This window comes from Schistocerca americana, chromosome 2, assembly GCF_021461395.2.
Source record: "Schistocerca americana isolate TAMUIC-IGC-003095 chromosome 2, iqSchAmer2.1, whole genome shotgun sequence".
Taxonomy (NCBI): domain Eukaryota; kingdom Metazoa; phylum Arthropoda; class Insecta; order Orthoptera; family Acrididae; genus Schistocerca; species Schistocerca americana.
In genome coordinates, this window is record NC_060120.1 from 732,133,367 (window position 1) to 732,150,738 (window position 17,372).

Here is a 17,372-nt window from a genome sequence, read left to right on the forward strand (position 1 = left end):
TGTTGTGATGCGCTCTGCTGGCCCCTGACTGGATAACAGTTACGTAGCCACCCTCTCGTTCTATCAACCATCTGATATAACGATTTCTGAGCGTCAGATGAAGGAAAACCAACCACGACAGGATTGGGAATAGATTTTATGGAGAAAAAGTGTCTAATTGGTATGCATCTTAAAAAATAAATAATGCCCTATACATGTTTACTTTCAATGAAACAATGTCATTAATCAGTATCCTAATGAAGCTCAGGACATACACAATACGATCAAAAGTATCCTGTCACTCGAATGTAATGCGAAATTGACCACCAGATGTTATGAGAGGCGGGCTCGTCAGTAATGAAAGGGGTGGGCATGGGAGCGGGAACGGCTATTTTGTTGTCAGCCGCCGAAGTGGCGTCAACTCCAAAAGACTTGCACCTGGCGACCGGTGTACCCGACAGGAGGCCCTAGCCACACGACATTTCATTTCTGTACAGAAGCGATAACAGCAGAATGGCTCGGTCAGGAAAGCTCAGTTGATAGTTAATTGAAAAAATATATATTTATATATTTATTATGTAAAAAAAATGAATGAAATGAAAATGGGGAAGAAATGGCTTTAAATATTTTTGTTATTTGCTCTTTCAGTACGAACTTTGTTGTAGAACCCCTTATTTACGTGTGGTAATAAAATTTCATTCAGACAGAATTAAGCACCTTTAAAATTACGTGAACCTTAGCAACCCTCTCATGCTGATAAATTCATACTAACTGATTAAGAACATTTAGTTGGAAATTGTATAAATTAAATTTTTTTTACGTATTTCAGCCTTGGCACACATTTTCTAAATGCAGTGGTTTTTTAAATAGTTACTGAATTCTTTCCCGGCGTTAGCTATGGAACACAAGACTGTCTGTGTTAGCATAAAATGGTTAAATAATGCCAAGCCGACCTGAATGTTTAATTATCATTGACAAAAGAAATATTATAAATGACATGGGCAATCTAATTTACATTAGTAATACACAATTATGATAAATTATAACGTATTTGGACCACAACAATAATTAAACTTACATTACTTTGTAATTTCTCCTCTAACAGCGGCTAAAGATAGATACAGACAAAAGAAGTCTACTCATTCATAAAATGCTACGTCACAGGTTCCTTTCTCTCTCAGCTCTCGAGGAAGACAACAAAGAACGCACACCATGCAGTGCTATTTATATTATCGCTGACCATTAACATCTCTTTGTAATCTTACAACATTATTTTCCTCTGTGGCTGTATTTTACATTTTTCTTATCGCAGATATTAACATATTTCGTAATTACATTATGAGTATAGAAATATTACAATGATAAATGCATCGAGAATATTATTACAGAAAATATTATAATAATAACGAATGTCCTTTATACAAAATTAAATAATATTTTTTTGTTAAACAATGCAGTACATACGAATTGCTTCATAGTGGCGTACATAGTACAATTAAATGTCATTTTATTTTATTAATAGTGTTTGTGCTGCCAGGGAACGTTACAATAGGTGTCTTGTATAATTTTTGATACATAAAATTTTTGGTATCTGAATCGATTGTGCGCGAGCAGCGATGATGTAAGCTTTATCGCGGAAGTTAATTAAGTATCTTTGAGTTGCGTGGGGGCGCAGTGGAGTAGACAATGTTTAGCTCTGGCAGAGACAGAGTCGAAGTTCAATTGCTTTACAGTTAGGCTGATAATGGTAAGCAGTGTTACTTAGGAAGTTATGGCAATATTATGATTCAAATTTAATGCCTCGTTTATCATTTTCTCCAATCAACGTGATTATGAAACTGATTTGTGAAGGTATAAATGAAATGGAATGTCAGGCAAATACAATTATGATGTTAATTTTTTTTCACTATTGCTGCGCTATCGAACGAACTTGGTTACTGTACTGAAAGTCGTTAGATTTGAGAGATAGGAAAGTGTATTGTTTGGATGTTAAGAAGTACATTAAATATAAAATCTACTCTGAGTACTTGCTCTCAACATATACATCGACCTTTTCTGCAATTGGTAAACGGTCCATTTTAACACAGGTAATGTATCACGAAGCAAATACCGTCCGCACTGGCGGAATGTTACGTGATACCACGTACTTATACGTTTCTAACTATTACAATGCCATCTATCAGAAAGCGAAAAAAGTGATCCAACTAAAACATTCATATTTCTTTACGTACTAGACGAATATGTAATAAAAAATGGGGGTTCCTATTTAAAAAAAGGCAGCTGATTTCCGTTTGACCGATGGCAGCGCCATCTAGCGGGCCAATCATAGCGCCATCTGGTTTCCCCCTCCAAGCTAGACAAGTTTCGTCTTTGTATTTTTTTCGTTTGGCGCTTATTTTGTGAGATATTTGGCCCCTGTGTATATAAAGAAAGAGTGTTGTCATTTATGTGCATATTTCATTTTCTTACCAACCGCTCACTTGCAATTCTTTTTAATGGATGATCCAACCAAGTATGTTCGATTTGCTATTAACAGAGAACTCATTGCACAGCTCGAGTTTCTCTATGTATGTTGCGCAGATATTTCTATTTGCAACTAACAGAGAACTCATTGCACCTCACGAGTGCCTCTGTGTAGATATAGTAATTTGCAGCTTCAGCATAGCGGCGCGCAAGACAAAGCACTATGGGAACGCGTTATCCAGATTTGCAGTGATCAGAGGTAAAGAGAAAATATTTCGATTGTTATATTTATTCAATCAGGGTCAATTTATGTTATTCAGAGACAGTTTTTGTGATCAAATTTTGCAAAGCCTGTTACTCTGTGTTTCATGTTCATGTTATTTAGGCAATTTATACCGTTCAAAATTCTTGCAATCAGATTGCTAATTTCCACAACATGAAACAATTCCCTTTTGATTATTTGAATAAATCACTTTTAAGTGCAGCTTGTCTTTCATATTACGACAGTACAAGTCACAATACGATAGCTGATTTATTATCTCAGCTAAGGCTTACAGTCAGAAACAGAGTACTTCAGATCATATTTTTATTAATTTAGATAACTTTCAGGTCATATTTTTATTTATTTATATAACTTTCGTAGTGACATTGGAACTGAACTAGTCATTGCGTGTCACCTGAATAACCGATCCATCACGAACATTTCAGTGATTTCAAAACTGACCAGGTCGAATGTTGCTGTTGCCACTACGAAGTGGAAATGCGAAGAAACAACACTTGAACCGAGAACAGGCAGACCTCATATACTGACGGACAGGGTCCGTCGGGCATTACGGAAGGTGCCTGTAAAGAATCCCATGAAATCAGCGGACGGAATCACTCGGTAGTGCTACCAGCAGTCCAGCTGGCACAATGACTGTGCGTAGTGAGTTAAAAAGAATGGGGTACGAGGGTCGAGCAGCTCTTCATTAGCCACCCACGAGGTAGTGAAAATAGCAACACCATTGGACAGGGGATGACTGGAAACGAGTGACTTGAAGTGATAGATCAGGCCATACACTGTGGCAATCCGGTGGAAGCGTCTGAGAATGACTGGAAAACATTACCTGCCATCATGTGCCAGTAGTGCAGCACAGAGGAGGTGGCGTTGTGGTGTGTGTGTGTGTGGGGGGGGGGGGGGGGGGGTTCTCATGGTTCTGGTGTAGTCCCCTTATTGCGCTTACGAAAACGCTGAAGTTGGAATGATGAGAACGTTTTACAGCAATGTGTAAGCCAGCAGTAAAGGAGCAGTTGGGAGACGATGAGAGTATCAGCATGCTGATGCATTCTGCCATAAGGCAACGGTTTGTGGACAATAACAATCCTAAAATGATCTGGCCTGTCCAGAGGCCCCATCTGAATCCAACGGATGTTCATCGAGCATTTGACTCGAAAGATGTGTTGTGTCCAGGGGAAACCTGGAATCGCTTATCAGCCACTCTGGTGACAGCTGGCCAGATTAACAAGGTGAGGCCACGACGTTTGGAACGCGAATTTACTGTGAACTTCGTACACTCGTAGTACTCCATGAGGACAACAAAATGTGTAAGCAGTAGCGCATACTTCTCAAGCGTTATTGAGGAAATCGCAAGATAATTTCGGTCGTCAAGTATATACCTGTGCGTGGCCATTTTTATCATCAAACGGCTGCAGCCAAGTGGTTAGCATTCAAGCCCCGTAATCGCTCGACCGAGTCCCGATGTCAGTTTTTTTTTAATTTTCAACACGTTTGTCATTTTATTTACTATTTATATCGCAATTGATATAATGGGAAAAAATACGTGTAATCGGATGAACTTTTATTAATTTTACGATGTTATTTGGCAGTTTACAAATTTTTATTATCACAAATAATATAATATTCATAACTATCGACTAGTGAACGACCAAACGCATAAAGTGATACTGAAAATGTATGCTTGCCCGTGTCTTCAAAACTGTTCGTATTTAATCGAAAAGAGAACGAGAAATTGCTTCTCGTGAAGACGCTATTAAAATACAGTCGATACTGCATGACCAATTATCAGCACCGGTATTTAAGGAAATACTGCGTTATGCATTGTTTGCTTCCAAATTATCGGCTGAAAGAGACGTTTTTGAAAATGTTAACGAGGTTTGTTTTTCCACGGAAAACCTCAAAAGACCTTGGGTATGCAGAAACATAGCATTTATTCAATGGAGCTGGCGCCGTTTAATTTTATGTTTTCCATGTTGTTACGAAAAATAACATCCTGCAACTTGTACTAGTAATTTCTAAAGCGATGATTAATTGTACATCTTTCGAAAGCCGTGTGTGCCGGTCAAAACTTGGAGGTAACAACTCGTTTCGAGCTCCTTCCAGGTATAAGGGATTTCTCAAATCACGGACAAGCATACATTTTTAGTATCACTTTATGCGTTTGGTCGTTTACTAGTAGGTAGTTATGAATATTATATTATTTCTGACAGTAAAAATTTGTAAACTGCCAAATAACATTGTAAATTTAATAAAAGTTCATCCGATTACACGTACTTTTCCCATTATATCAATTGTAATATGAACAGTAAAGAAAATGACTATGTTGAAAATAAAAAAAAAAACTGACGAACGGCACTCGATCCAGCGACCCCGCGATTACAGGGTTTGAACACTAACCTATCGGCTGCCGCCGGTTCTGGGTAAAAACGGCCACGCACAGGTATATATTTGACGATCGAAATTATCTTGCAATTTTCTCAATAACGCTTGAGAAGCACGCGGTACTGCTTACACGTTTTGTTGTCCTCATGGAGTACTACGAGTGTACGAAATTTGAAGTAAATCCGCGTTCCAAACGTCGTGGTCTCCCCTTGTAAATACAGAAAGAACTAATTTGGCGTAGTGCAGCAGGTAGGACTGTCTTCTGGAAGGCCTTCAGGAGGCTGTCCAGCAGGGCAGTTTTTGTACATTTTTGTTCTACTGGTCAGACCTAATATATGTTGTTCTTCGGATGATGGCAACTGAATCTCTCCGTTAAAGTACTTACTTCCTCCAATTGCATCGGCGATTCTCTTCCACCCCAATTGTTTGTCTGGTTGTATTTTGGAGTCTAAAAAATTCCACCCTACGCAGTTTCCTTCAGCTGTCAAGCGTCATATATCTTCTGGTACAGTGAACTTGTCTTGAATCAAGCATTTTTTCAGGAAACACAATACTATAAGGGACAGGGTGCAGTGCAAACAGGGCAGTGTGTCTGCTGTACTGAAATCTGCCCACACTACGACAAATGCCTGCTTTACTGAAAGAAGTAATCACATTATCTCAGAATTTCATCGTAAACGTCTTATCACCACTTCAAGTGTTTCCTATAACAGAGCCATTGCTATAACAACATTTGTTACAAGATCGATAGGCTTCAACCAGTGTACAGTCTAGCATTCTATGTAGCATAGTCACTTGATGGTGTACATTTCGTGAATGATAATGTATTTTTTGCTCATCGCAAATTCAACTGTGTTGTAAAAATGTAATCAACCGCCAGTCAGCATTTTCGGCGATTTGATAGGGCGCAGTGCCTCCATTCCACATTTTGTAAGGCCTGTGTAAATAACTCACACTTACGCATCAATTAGCTCGTTGGTATTCCAGCGCGGATGCCGTCGTGAGGTATGTAAAGGCATTAAAGGTCTTCACTGCTTTTACCAGTCAGCGTGCTGGATATTTAAACCATGTATCCTTCTTTCAGATCTCATTGTACAACGTTTTCTCTCCCATTCGTGCTGTTGCTGTTGTCGTTCGTATGCGCTGGAATAAAACTGGAATTTACTTAGTGGGCTGTTGATAAGTCCGCCGCTCCTGGTCTCGCTGTAGCGTTTTCACTTCCCGAGCAGGAGTCCCGCGTTCGATTTCCGGCGGGGTCAGGGGTTTTTACCTGCCCCGAGATGACTGGATGTTGTGTCGTGTTCATCATCATCGTACCCCATTATGGTCGGAAGAAGGCAACGGCGAACCACCTACATTAGGATCTTGCCTAGTACGGCGGTGTGGGTCTCCCGCATCGTTCCCCTACGCTCTGTTAAGAAGCACGGGACTTTATTTCCATTTCCTGTTGATAAACACAGATGCGGAAAACCGTTAGAAATCAGTGAAAAATGAGTCGTCCTTGCTTGATGTCTTCGAGAAGGACTTCGTAAGTGTATGAAAATCCGTCGCTACCAATACGAGAGATTTCAGACACAGGATCTGTATTTCCGGAGTTTGTGTGTCACACGTATTAGATCCATGGAAAGAAAAGCAGAACACAGGTAATCTACACCAGAAATGTCGACAAGACGGTAGTCAAATGTGTTAGGCAAAGTTGACGATTTCGAGAAAATATGCTGGGAGGCATTAAACTGTAATAAACAAAGTATAGCTACACTACAACTAGTCTTCCTGAACTGAATATTTTGATAAAATGTGCTGGGAGGCACTAAACTGTAATAGAGTATAGCTACACTACAACTAGTCGTCCTGAACTGAATATTTCGTTCTAGCCATTAAAATCGATACACCCTGAAGGCAACATGCAACAGAAATCAAACTATCAAGAAGTGCACCGCGTGCTAGAATTTTCAAATTATTAGCAGGCTGCTACATGCTATACAGGGAAAAACTATGCAGAAGAATTCTTATTTAGAAATCACGTCTGATTCTTGGTTGTAAGTGAAAAAATGTGTTGTATATCGTGAAAGGCGAGTCAGGTCTACCTGCACGTAGTGCAATTTCACAGCATCAGGATCGTGGCCTACCGACACTGCAGTTTATCGTCCCACGATATTGCTTCTTGCATAGGGCAGGAGCTCACAACTGCCACGCAAATACGAAATCGATGAGTTTAGGGGAGCCTTTCTCAACGCCATACAGGATCTCAATGGCCTCATGTAACTAATGCTCCAGAGGTCTGACATAGCATTCACTCAACCCTGCTGATGGTACAGAAATTTTATGGACCTTGAATCGGGAAATTAGCTTGTTTTGTGGGAAGAAGGGTATCGACGCAGAAAATGTGATGACGCCTGGAATACGAAGTAGAAAAAAGAAAAGTCCACACAGGATACTCTGGCCGGCGCGAAGTGGCCAATTTTCGGCCTTCGGGAAAACTTTCGAATTTATTTTGTTGCTCTGGGTTGCTCCGGGTTGCTCTGAGGCTGCTCAACTTTCCTCCAGAAGGACACATCTGTAAATGTAAAAACAAGGAAACAAATAAACAAAAACAAAGTTTTCCACCAGCCCCCACCTTCTGAAAAATTTGATTTTTTATACTTGCTCCGAGTTCCTCTAGTTCTCTGAGCATTGCTTCAGAACAACGATGTCCTCAGACAAACAGTTTTCAAATGGAAAGCTAAAACAAATTTTCCACATTCTTCCCCTTTTTGAAAAATCAGATTTTTTATGCTTGCTCTTTGTTGCTCTGGTTGCTCTGAACGTTGCTCCAGAACAACACCGTCCTCTGAAAAACAGTTTTCAGATGGGAAGCGAAAACATATTTTCCAAAATCCTCCACTTTTTGAAAAATACAATTTCTTATGGTTGCTCTGAGTTGCTCTAGTTGCTCTGAACGTTGTTCCAGACCAAAAATGCCCTCAGACAACTAGTTCTTAAATGGGGAGCAAAAACAGATTATCAGCAAAATCCAACTTCCTAAAAAATCGGATTTTTTATGCATGGTCTAGGTTGCTGTAGCTACTCTGAATGTTACCTCAGAACAACAATGTCAATCTACTAGTAGTCTAGAATTGGTAACCAAAACAATTTTTTTCCGACTAGAGCTCTTTTATTGAAAAGCTGGTGTCTTTAAAGCGTGCTTTGCGTTGCTCTACGTATTCCTAACATTGCTCCAGAACGGCTATGCCGACATACAAATAGTACTGAAATAGAAATTAAAACCATTTTTTTATCAGCTATTCTTTTCACACTTTTGTCTTTTTTTTTCCTTGCTATGTGTCTCTGTAGTTGTTCTGGACATAATATCTTCACAGCAACAGTGCTGACTAGTAAACGGTATTCAGGTGGGGACTATAACCATTTTCTTAACATCCTCCTATTCTGAAAAAAAATAGTTTTTAAGCTTGTTGTGACTTGCTCTAGTTCTCAACATTACTGCAGAACGACATTTTCCACAATAATAATAATAATAATAATAATAATATGGAAACGAGATAAAAATTTGCTTCTGGCTTTAGACCCCCCCCCATACCGAATTAAAAATTAACGTTTTTGATTTCCTTAGAACGTTTCAGTCTTCGTCTGTATTACTCCAATATAGTATTTTACAGAATTACAAGCGTTGGAAATCAGCTACAACATTTCCTTCAACTTATCACTTCAGAAAAGGAAATTCTCGTAAGAGAGCGTTGAGCAGATTTACTTGAGCTTGCAGGCATGAGTGGCTTGTTCCCTTTGGATTTCCTGACAGCATCTCGTCGCAAGATTTCGAAAAGTGCCTTGTGATTTACAACAGCACCCAACCTGTGCAATGAACAGTTCATGAGCCATAGTAGCCATGACGCTGTGCAGGATGTGAAGACAAAAAAACATAAGCATCTCTTCGAGATTGTAATACGCTTTAATTGAACTTTGATATTTATGTCACTTATTTCAGCCACAGCAAGAGTTCGGTACAAAGCACACGAATTTCCATGTTACTAATTCTTTCTCGCTGTTGTGGTTTTGAAACGTCCCCTTTGAAAACTTATACATGACTGTGCTTAAACTGACGCACAATATTTTTAGCGCAACGCTATCTGACTTTCAAAAATCCCTACAAAAGAATGGCCCTTACTAACATTAACCTATACGTTTCACAAATCACTTACCTCACAAAAATCTTGGTTACTCAAACTACTGCAATACAGCAAGCGCCACTACTGCCAGCTAAATAAAAGATTCAAACTACGGAAGGCACTAACTACTGATAGGCATAGATAGCAAATGAAAGATTTTAATAGAGAACAAACAATGTATTTACCTTAATAGTGTTGAAAAATCATATTATACATAGCAGTTCATGACATCCAGTCTTACAAATTTCAAAACTCCGCCATTTCTCTCACCACATCCACCACTGCTGGCGGCTCACCTACAACTGCGCAACGCCACGCGCTGTTCACATCCAGCTGCCCAACACTACAATGGCAGACAACAATGCAAACTAGCCACAGACTGCACACAGCACAGCCAGTGATTTTCATACTGAGCGCTACATGATGTTGCCAATAAGAAAACATAAACAGCCTACTTACATAGCCCCCATGCTCCCTACAAAAAAATTTTACAAGTTGTTTTGGGCAGTGGCCAATAATCATTTGATAAAATTTTTCATAATTACAATAACAAAGAAATCAAATGCACACACTTATTGATACAATGTTGGTCAAAAGCTAGAATTTTTTCACAGTCCATAAAGACAGTCCTGATCAGCCATCATAGTATAATTGCAGTTTTTTTTTTCTCAAAGTCTGAGCAGTAAAAGAAAATGCACGTGGAGGTAGTGGATTTCCATGCAGTCTCGAAGCAATAGTGTTGTCCTTCCAAGGGAAAAACAGTGCTGACTCTTGACATGCAGACAGGCAATGGGCCACAACAGAGCAAACCCACAGTAGAGTCATTCGAAGTTTTGAAGAATATCGTTTGGTAGGTCATCACAGAGCAGACCCACTGTAGTCCTGGCAGAGATTATGGTATTGGTGGGCCACCAGAGGTGCAGACCCACTGCAGTCCTTGTAGAAATAATGATAGTGGTGAGTCAGAAAAGGTGTAGACCAACTGTAGTCCTTGTAGAAATAATGGTATTGGTGGGTCATCAAAGATGCAGACCCACTGTAGTCCTTTTAGAGATGGCCAGCAGCCATCTGTTGTGACTGTGCAGGTGCGCAATCACCATTGAAGAGTCTTGCGGATAATATAGCAAGTCTATAACCACCACTTGTGCACTCACAAAGTTTTTGGAATTGTCCTTAGAAACAGCAATGCTGTTACCCAGTCCCTTGCTGAATTATTAACACATGTGCAAACACTAACAGTCCCTACTTCTCACATATTGTCCATATACTATGACCAACAGAAACGTGTGCAGTGAAATGGAACTTACAAGCTAATAATTTGATGAACTGGTGTCAATTACAATTTTATAACATAATAATACAATTACAAAGGTACAAAATACATCATTAAAGAACATAACAATACAGATAATATTTGTGGTAATACGTGCTTTACAAAAGAATCGAAATAACATATACATCAGTGTTACAGGAATTATGACATAAGTACATACATAAAAGATCAGAATAACTTTCGAAACATCAACTTCACACATGAGCATTAAAACAAAACAGAACAAATAATGTCTAAACATCTTTACAAAGTAAATAACATAATATTGAAAAAATTCTACAACATAACAACATCAGCTAAACACATAAAGACAGGAAAAACACAAATACACAAGGGTACACAAACACGTAAAGGGATAAGACAAAAGGAAAGGACAGGGTTTGTTTTACTGCAGTATTTTGCATGGAGATCTCCCTTCGTTCATCTTTATTCTCAGAAAGTCCTATCTAAGCCAGCTTTCTGTATTCTGTTCACATCCTCTTTCAAAAATAGTTTTTCTCCACTATACACTACTTTTTTGGCCAAATCATTTTCTTACAGATTCTCAATGCATTTCTTCCAATTCATCATAATTAGTTTCTTATATAGTCTACCCCCTTTTAAGCTAACTTAAATCTACTGAGCTCAGATATATATACCAAGGGATGAGGCAATGCAGCAGCACATAACAAATTAACACAAACAGCAATGACAAAAAAATGGAAATTGGCAAAGCAAGCAGCAGTAAATATAATAACTTATATCTAAACATGACAAACCCACAAGCAAAAAAAATATTACAGTAAAGATAACCATCTCTAATACTTATGTGAGATCTTAACTCTAGAGTGATGCATCACAAAATCGTACTCTGCAAGAAAGTTACCAAGTTGTTAAAAAAATTATTTATGCAATTCCTGTGAAGGGAAATGTCTATTTGTGCTCTCTTTTCTAAGAAAGTACATCATAAACGTATTCTTTACTGGGTCTGTAGACAGAAAATAGTGATATTAGTACATCTATTAAATTTTATTTTAACCAATGCTGCAGTGCTAGAAACTAGATACTAAACGAAATGAGCAAATATATACACAAAGCAACATATGAAACCTCATTCACTAGGCAAATGGCGTCTCCAAGGGCAAAAAAATCTCTCTACTAGATAGACAATAGATGTAAAATTTTTCTCATCATTTCATTAGGCATTTTAGTAAATATCATAAATTAAGAGCTGCACAGTGTAATCATATATTTTCAAGTTTGAGCATATCGTATTTAGTATGCTTTCTACAAAGAAATGTCAATAGCGAGGGTAATGGCCCCTTTTTTCTCCACCTGTGCCTCTGAAAGGCACACACTAATGGCTTTTTTTTCCAGGCGACTGTCGCGCAACTGGGTGCTTACAGTGACCTACCGAAATACTTACGACATCAGTTTCCGCTACAGTGACAGTTGGATACAAATAAAATTTCACAGGTCGAAATATTTGCATTACAAATCTGTAGAAACAAAATCTTATAAATATAACAGTGCCCAAAAAATTTTCGGCGGCATTGTGATACATTCACGCATTTACACACATTTCATTACTCTTAAAATACGATTCTTGGTTTCCAACATCATTTTTTCACAAACCAGAGTCCCTAACCACTACTCATTACTCCTTACCTTATTACACAAATACATATTCGTCGACACGTCAATCTTGCGATGACACTTGAATATTTCATCATAATAAATACATAGCATAATCAAATTCCTCATATAGCATCAGCTGATTGATCATAAACATACCTCAACAGCATAATACACATTGTCATCGTAATAATAACAACATAACACCTCAGTCAAATCTCAAAATCGTCGTAGCTTTCTGCAATAATTTCAAAACCTAAAAAAAAAATTCTCTGCTCATTTCAATAGTGTCATCTATCTCAAACATACTTTAAAAATCATGATCTCATACCAAATACATCATTCAAAGCTCTCATAGTATCACAGTGGTTCTGAAAAAATATGAAAAGTTAACAAAGTACAGACAAAATACAGTTTCATAAGTGTGAAGTTATCCAACTGTATAATTACGTAAACATCTGTCACTGATGTAGTAAAAAAAATGTTTGTATCTCAGTTAAATGATCAGATACCTGTGTAATTTATGTGTTAGAGAAATATGGTACTGATGTGTAAAGTTGTATAAGCAAATACCATATTAGCTAGGGCTCCTTGTGCTTGCCAAACACATGGTACACAAAGTAGGCGTGTACCCCCCTGAGGATTAATGTAATTATACCGTCAGGTGTTACAGATTACAGCAATGGAATTAAATGTATCACGGAAAACTTTCTTTGTATGTCAAAAATTTTAAAAAGTAAATGATTTAAGTACAAAAATAATCACTGAAATGCGTGTCCTGTAGCGCTAAATTGTGTATCTTGTTGTAACATAATCTCTGTCATTACTTAATGGTAAAAAATGTGCCAAGTGTCGTAATTACTGTTGTCCGTAAGCAAAGTTCTGTGGAAGTCGATGTATTTACCTCGTAATAAACAAAAGCGAAATGCTATGAGTATAGATATCGTAGTTATTACACTTATTGCCGTGATGAAGAAAGTACTGTGCTGTAACGTATTGTTGTGCTATGGAAAAGGCTGTCTCATTGCAGCTATACCACAAAAGTTACTACTAAAACATGTTTTACTTTCCAGAATAATACAGAAAAACTGTGCAGATATAAAACAGAAACACCGCAAAAGCAACATTGTAAATTGTCACTCATTAGTAGCGTCGTGATAAAATCGTGTAGCTGTCACATAAACTAACCACTGTGTCATCTGGTATCTCACTGAAAGTACTTTAAATCCAGAATGTATTTTCAAGTAAACCAAAATGTTGCAATAAAATCTGATTAGCAGTACTGGTAAATGTCCTAAGTATGTGAGCCTTATAGTCGTTATGTGATCGTGCAACTAACAAGCAAGAATGTACACACGCAATAACACTGTGTCATCTGTTCACTATAACAATGCATTCGTAATTACTGTCTAAATATGGTCTCTTGGTTCTTGACTGGATAGTTAACTTTAAAACATAGTTGCATGTTAACAGTTTCTAAGATTGAAAAAGAGTAGTAGTAACGTGAAGTGAAAAATTTTATAGCAATGACTAAGTTAAAAAGCAGATTATCTCTCAATAAATGGTTTTACATGTGAAATGTGGTGTAACCCTTTGCTCTTCCTAGTACGCAGAGTTTCAACTTTAACGCAATTATCATGTGGTATACTTCGGTGAAGAACGCTAAAATTTTTCTCAAGGTTAGCGTCTTTGTTATTTTTCTGTGTGACAGCCGGCGCACGTGGCTGCCTGTGGTGCGAGTCATTGTCTGCTATCTCTTTGTTGGTGTGCGTCGTTATAGGGATTTGGAGACCTAACTTCTACAAATTCACCTTGCCCAGAGGGCCCAGCCCTGTTTAAATCCCGCCAGTTCTGATGAAATTCAGGTCTGTCGTTATTATTATATCGTCTGTCGTCATGTCGGTAGTTCCTGTAGTTTCTTTCTTGTCGGTTAAGTGGTGGAGAATTTCTCCCTGAATTATCACTGCACGGTGGACCGTTGCGTCTGAAGTTATTCTTTCTCCCATGATAATAAATGTTCTGGTTGCCAAATTGTCTGTTTCTGTGATTGTCTCTGTCACATTCATTACTACGGAAATGCGATCTTTCTCTGTAACTATTACTCTGCCAGTGGTTGTCATACGGGTGGTGTCTGTTTTGGTCATGATTTGTGTTGTGAGAATAGCCTTGTCGTGTCCAGTTATTATTTCTTTCATCGCGGAATTGCGATGGATGTGACCTGTAATTGTTTTGTTCCTGTTTCCGCGTTCCGCGATTGTCAGTGTCAATTTCCAAGTCTTGTAATAGTCCCTGAAAAGCTTCAATGTCATCTTTGCAACGTCCTGACAAAATAATATGTCGTAAATGTTCAGGTAATTTGATTAAGCAAATGCAGATGAGTTCTGAGGGGCTGTATGGGTTTGACAGGTACTGCTTCTTGTGCAACATGTCTTCAAAATATTTCACAAGACTGGAAAATTCAGATTGTTCGAAATGTTTCATCACTATGATGAAATGTTTTACTCGCTCTTCTGTAACTTGAGACCAATATGCTGAGAGGAAGGCATGGTAAAATTCTCCTTCACTGTGACAATCCTGAATGACCGATCGCATTCTTACAGCTGGTTCATTCTCTAAGTAGCCACACATAGATTCCAATCTGTGCTCTAATGACCAGTTGGGAGGAAAACAATGAGAGAATTGATGGAGCCACGCTTGTGGATGAATGTCGTTCCCAGAATTCTTAAATGTTTTAAATTTATGTGTAGTAATGAACAGCTTATAGTCAAAATCATCATGTCGGCGAGTCGTATATCGGTCATTGTTACGTTGTTTCGGCGGTTCCATTTCAAAATTCGGTGCACCTTGCCAATTTCTTTCATAATTTCCGAAATGCGCTGTGTTATAATTTTGTGGCTGTTCCGTATTTCTATGTCCTATAAAATAAATAAAATAAAATAAAATAAAATAAAATATTAATTATTTTTATCTGTATGATTGGCTCTCCTATGAGTCGTCAGGTTTTGATTATTCGGTATCAGACGCTTGACAATGGCTTTTTCGTAAATGTAATGTTATTCGTAGTTGACCGTGAAATAAGACTCAAATAATCGGACTTCGTAATTAAATCGTTTCCAAAGACTGCTGCGGTAGGTGCGGACTCATAAACTAAATCTCAATATTACAATAATTTGCCAGCCATGCCAAAACGTCGTACAGAGGTGATTGTCTACTAAACAAAAAATTACACAGTTAGTTAAATCAGATATATTCAATGAATAAGCCTACAGTTCATAATCCTACTTACTTTTATAAATATAAATTCTTTACAGAATCGAGTGCCTAGTATGGTTGCAACTCGCAGTAATTTTCTATATCATGAAATATGGCGGTGTGCCAGACAATAAACTAAAATACGTGCTTCTCGCACCACTTCAACGAGAGCTCTTTTTTCTTAATCAAACATACGAGTAACGTAGTTCTGTTTTTGTTTTATCAGCGACACAGCGCTGCAGTTCTGTGCCATAGGCTTTATTTATTTCTCACAGATTATTTATTTAATTAATATCTCGCGTTTCCGAGGAAACTCACGCTCGGCATGCAAATGTGCCTTTATATTGCCCCCTGAATTGCGAGGCGAAAGGACACACCTGCAGGCGAGCAATTCACCTAAAGGCACAAGAAAATCTAAGTTATCTACAACTATTTACATGACTTACATTATACTGTATATTATACACAAAATTTGAATGACGCGCGTGCGCCGAAAAAGTTCTTATGTTGGCAAAACAGAGTGCGCGCATGCGCAGAAGCGTCTGTGTAACTACGGCACTGCCGTTATTTCGTAAATTTAGATCACGCGGCACAGTATTGCAGTTCATATTGTTCGTGTGCGCGCGCATTTCTTAGTCGTTGCACAAAGAAAATATTCCACCAAGATTACATATGAAGACTACATTCTATGACAGGTAACTTAGTTTTAAAATTACAATATTTGTTATAATACAATACAACTTTAGATTGTTGAATGTTCTTAGTTACATAGCATTGCAATGAAATGCTTCAAAGAAAAATGTCCGTATTTTTCAGGTGCGTTGACCTATACACATGGTGTCGTTATCACAGTTCATATTCATCTGCTGCACAATAATTTTTTACAGGTTAGTATCGTCGTGGTAAAGTTTTTTTGATCACAGTAACATCGTTGTATAACAACGTGATTGATACATAAGCATGTCCATTTCCTATTTCCATTATAGTCGTTGTGATGCAGTTCGTTGTGACAAAAAGCATTGTTTATTACAGATCAGACGTGACCCGTCGAGTAATTAGTCCATATGCAGTTCGTTTTCGATATTCCGTGGAAGCTTGGTTGCAGAACCTCGGACGGCACATAGCTGGCGTCGATCCTTGGACAGTCCAGGTAAGCGTGTCCGTCACATTTCGAGAACATTTCATTCCCTGAAGTTCCAACCAAAATTCTTCCACCCGTCGTGTTGTTTTCTGGACAGGCACTTTGTGTCCATTTAATCCAGTTAACATCTTGAAGTTGGGTACTGTAGTAATGTCGCTAGACGATGCACGAAGTATGCACTTCACATATTCAGTTTTTTTTTTTTTTTTTTAAATATAGCTCACCTAAATGTTCGTGGTTACTCATCGAAGAAATCGTTCATCGCGTTAACAAAGGTACGATGCATCATGAATGTCATTAACAGTTTCTTTCACATAGGTTTCTGCGTAGTTGCAGACTTAGTAATGTACGTTAATGTCCGTGAATAGTGGTTCACTACGCAATTTTTTTTTTTTTTTTTAAAAAGTTTTTCACATTTTGGCACTCGTTATCGTTCAAATTTTCACACAGTAACAGTTACATTATACATCAGTTTAAAAAAAACATAAGTAATAATACATACACACGTCACATATTTTCTTAGCATAAACATAATACAGTTGCACATAAACATGTTTACATCATCATTACATAGCTATAGGTTATTACATTGTGTCATATTTGATTACATGAATTGCAGATATTTACATCCTCTTTAGCGGTTTTGCTGGGATATTATCGATGTTTTTTGTGATGTCATCTGAAATTAAGATAGGTTAGACACAACATTCATTACATCAGTAGGCAAGACCAGGCGTTTTCACTACTCAATAAATATTCAAAATAGTA